The 4,644-nt window shown below is 45.9% G+C and overlaps 1 long non-coding RNA gene across 1 annotated transcript; it reads left to right on the forward strand.

The window, feature by feature from the left end:
- Nucleotides 1-1,242: 1,242 nt before the first annotated feature.
- On the forward strand, nt 1,243-3,090 carry LOC131538303 (uncharacterized). Its single transcript, XR_009270528.1, has 3 exons — nt 1,243-1,325; nt 2,332-2,447; nt 3,056-3,090. It is a non-coding gene; the product is annotated as an uncharacterized LOC131538303 (long non-coding RNA).
- The last annotated feature ends 1,554 nt before the right edge of the window (nt 3,091-4,644 follow it).

A 4,644-nucleotide genomic window follows, 5' to 3' on the forward strand; every position in this document is an offset into this window, starting at 1 on the left:
CCTGGATCATTTTCAGTGCTCCTTGCTAGCGAAGTGTTAGTTTCGTCTTGAGTTATTTGCACAAGGCTATTGGCTGGGCCAATCAGAAGCCGGCCACAGCGACTGTAAAAGTATTTAAACTGCCTGTTCGCTATTACAAGTCGGGAGAAGCCGAATATTCACCAGAAGAGACGGACAGCAGCTCGTAAGTGTTGCGATACTTAGTCATAGATCTGTTGTTTAAATTATTTACTTGCTGTTGGGAAGGAATACTTTCGTTTCCCTTCTATTTCTATTCTGCATTTTCGTTGAGGTTTCGTTGTTTGATTGCACTTTCTGTTAATTATAATAATTTGCACCTCGGCTAAGAAGGAACCTGGATCATTTTCAGTGCTCCTTGCTAGCGAAGTGTTAGTTTCGTCTTGAGTTATTTGCACAAGGCTATTGGCTGGGCCAATCAGAAGCCGGCCACAGCGACTGTAAAAGTATTTAAACTGCCTGTTCGCTATTACAAGTCGGGAGAAGCCGAATATTCACCAGAAGAGACGGACAGCAGCTCGTAAGTGTTGCGATACTTAGTCATAGATCTGTTGTTTAAATTATTTACTTGCTGTTGGGAAGGAATACTTTCGTTTCCCTTCTATTTCTATTCTGCATTTTCGTTGAGGTTTCGTTGTTTGATTGCACTTTCTGTTAATTATAATAATTTGCACCTCGGCTAAGAAGGAACCTGGATCATTTTCAGTGCTCCTTGCTAGCGAAGTGTTAGTTTCGCCTTGAGTTATTTGCACAAGGCTATTGGCTGGGCCAATCAGAAGCCGCCACAGCGACTGTAAAAGTATTTAAACTGCCTGTTCGCTATTACAAGTCGGGAGAAGCGAATATTCACCAGAAGAGACGGACAGCAGCTCGTAAGTGTTGCGATACTTAGTCATAGATCTGTTGTTTAAATTATTTACTTGCTGTTGGGAAGGAATACTTTCGTTTCCTTCTATTTCTATTCTGCATTTTCGTTGAGGTTTCGTTGTTTGATTGCACTTTCTGTTAATTATAATAATTTGCACCTCGGCTAAGAAGGAACCTGGATCATTTTCAGTGCTCCTTGCTAGCGAAGTGTTAGTTTCGTCTTGAGTTATTTGCACAAGGCTATTGGCTGGGCCAATCAGAAGCCGGCCACAGCTGTTTTCACGGTAGTGTGTTAGGCTGTATTTATCAGAGGTCCGAGCGCTGACGCGGAAGCATCAGCGAAGCGTTCAGCCTCCTCGTGTGAAGACAGACGAGGGTAAAGACCATCGACTTTTCCTGCGCGACTTTAACCGAGCAACGACTCCGAGCGACACACTTAAGTATCTTTCTTTTTCCCCTTCCCTTACACACTCTCCGTTTCCATCCTCTTTCCTGCCACCTCTATCATGTGTTTCCAAACTATTCCGGTTCTCTCTCAACCACGCCTAACGTCCCACGCAGACGGCAACGTAATCCTGCTAACCTGCGCCTTATCTCTACCTCCTTCACTACACCTCTTTCCTTCTCTGTGGGTCTCTGGAATTGTCAGTCAGCTGTCAACAAAGCTGACTTCATTTCTGCTTTTTCTTTAAAATCCACGCTCAGCATCTTGGGCTTGACTGAGACCTGGATTCGTCCAGAAGACTCAGCAACCCCAGCTGCTCTCTACTAATCTCTCTTTCTCTCACACCCCCGGCAAGTTGGCGGGGTGGAGGCACTGGTCTGCTCATTTCTAACAATTGGAAATACTCAACCCGCTCTTCCCTATGCAATTACAACTCATTTGAATCTCATGCCATTACTGTATCAGCTCCGATAAAACTCCAGATCGTGGTCATTTACCGTCCCCTAGCCAAATTCTAGCCACCTTCCTAGAGGAGCTGGACGGGCTGCTGTCCTCTTCGTGGAGGATGGCACTCCACTCCTAGTCTTTGGTGATTTCAACATTCACCTAGACAAGCCTTATGCTACAGACTTCCATGCACTCCTAGCTTCGCTTTGATCTCAAACGCCTTACCACTACTAGCACGCACAAATCAGGCAACCAACTTGACTTAATTTACACACGCAATTGTACTGCAGATAACATTCTGGTACAACCGCTACATACTGGACCATTTCTTCATTACATTTACATTACACTTTGCTTCTCCTGTGCCACCAACCCCTACCAGTTACTTTTAGACGAAACCTGCGCTCCCTTTCTCCTTCCCATCTTTCCTCTGTGGTATCCTCCTCTCTTCCTTCACCCACCCATTTCTCATCTCTGGATGTAAACGCAGCTACTGAGACTTTATGCTCTACCTTAACCTCTTGTCTAGACGACATTTGTCCTCTCTCCTCTAGGCCCGCACGGGCTGCTCCTTCCAACCCCTGGTTATCCGAGGTTCTTCGTGAACATCGGACTACACTCAGAGCGGCAGAGAGAAAATGGCGCAAATCAAACGATCTGTCGGACCTCAGTAGGTACCAGTCTATGCTCACATCCTTCTCTGCTAAAGTCCACACTGCCAAATCCTCACATTTCCGCAACAAGATCGACAGCGCTCCAGACATGCGTAATCTCTTCAGAACATTTAATTCCCTCCTCTGTCCCCCTCCACCTCCTCCCTCCACCTCTATTACAGCTGATGACTTTGCCACTTTCTTTACAGACAAAACTAGATCAATCAGTGGTCAGTTTTCACCTCCACGCACACAGGACCCTCACCCTACCACATCCACTGCTAAAACTCCCATCTTTTCTTTCTGTCCACTCACTGAAGCTGAAGTATCCAAGCTTCTCCTCTCCAACCATCCTACAACATGTCCTCTTGACCCAATCCCCTCACACCTTCTCCAAGCAATCTCACCCACACTCTTACCTGCACTCACACACATCATCAACACATCCCTACTCACAGGTAACTTCCCCATTGCGTTCAAGCAGGCTCGGGTAACCCCACTGCTCAAAAAACCTACATTAAACACTTCTCTTATAGAAAACTACAGACCTGTCTCTCTCCTTCCGTTCATAGCGAAAACACTTGAACGAGTTGTCTTCAACCAAGTCTCACTGTTTCTTTCACAGAACGACAAACTGGATGCTAAACAGTCAGGTTTCAGGAGGGGCCATTCAACTGAGACTGCGCTTCTCTCGGTCACTGAAGCCCTGCGAATTGCAAAAGCCCATTCCAAATCATCAGTCCTCATTCTGCTGGACCTATCTGCCGCTTTTGACACTGTCAATCATCAGATACTCCTGTCCACCCTCTCATCACTGGGCATCTCTGGCATTCCACTTCGCTGGTTTGAATCCTATCTCACTGGTAGGTCTTTCAGGGTGGCCTGGGAGGTGAGGTATCCAAAGCACATACACTGGTCACTGGGGTTCCTCAGGGATCAGTTCTTGGACCCTCCTCTTCTCCACATACACTACATCACTGGGTCCCATCATACAGGCACATGGATTCTCATACCATTGCTACGCTGATGACACACAGCTCTACCTCTCTTTTCAACCAGATGATCCAACGGTAACTGCAAGGATCTCAGGTTGCCTGGCGGACATCTCGGCATGGATGAAAGAACATCACCTGCAGCTCAACCTGGCAAAGACTGAGCTTCTTGTCCTCCCTGCCACTCCGACTCTACAGCATGACTTCACGATCCAGTTAGGTTCATCAACAATAACCCCATCAACTTCGGTCAGAAATCTTGGTGTAATCTTTGATGATCAGCTGACCTTCAAAGACCACATTACAAAACTGCTCGATCTTGCAGGTTTGCACTATATAACATCAGAAAGATCAGGCCCTTTCTGACAGAGCATGCTGCACAACTTCTTGTCCAGGCCCTTGTCATTTCTAGGCTGGACTATTGCAATGCTCTTCTGGCTGGACTTCCGTCTAATACAGTCAAACCTCTACAAATGATTCAGAATGCAGCGGCACGACTGGTCTTCAACGAGCCCAAAAGAGCCCATGTTACACCTCTCTTTATCTCCCTGCACTGGCTACCAATCACGGCTCGCATCAAGTTCAAGACACTGATGCTTGCATATAGAACAACCACTGGCTCAGCACCCGTTTACTTGCACTCTCTATTAACAAACTACATCCCTCCAGAAATCTGAGATCTGCTAGTGAGCGCCTCGTGATACCATCACAGAGAGGCGCAAAATCACTCTCTAGATCATTCTCATTCACCATTCCTGGCTGATGGAACGATCTTCCCACCTCTATCCGGAATGCTGGATCCCTGTCAATCTTCAAGCAACAACTGAAAACTCATCTCTTTCGACAGCACTTGACTTCATCCTAAACTTAAAAAAAAAAAAAAAATTATCTTTACTTATTCCTTCCTTTGGTAGTTTGTATTTATTTGAACAATGTCTGAGACTTGGTGTTGCAAGCACTTCGTATGTCTGATTGCCTCTTCAAGATTAATCGCTCGATGTATTCCCCAATTGTAAGTCGCTTTGGATAAAAGCGTCTGCTAAATGACTAAATGTAAATGTAAATGTAAATGTATTTGTGTTTCACTGCTGAATTACATTTAGCAGTTTCTGGGCCACATTTGGCCCGGGGACCAAGCCGAGTCTCAGCCAGATCTGGTTTAAAGTATGCGGGCCAGAGGAAATTGTTTGAGTCGGTTTTCAGTGTGTGGGCCAGTTTTGGG

The sequence above is a fragment of the Onychostoma macrolepis genome, chromosome 04 (assembly GCF_012432095.1).
Source record: "Onychostoma macrolepis isolate SWU-2019 chromosome 04, ASM1243209v1, whole genome shotgun sequence".
In the NCBI taxonomy this organism is placed as follows: Eukaryota; Metazoa; Chordata; class Actinopteri; order Cypriniformes; family Cyprinidae; genus Onychostoma; species Onychostoma macrolepis.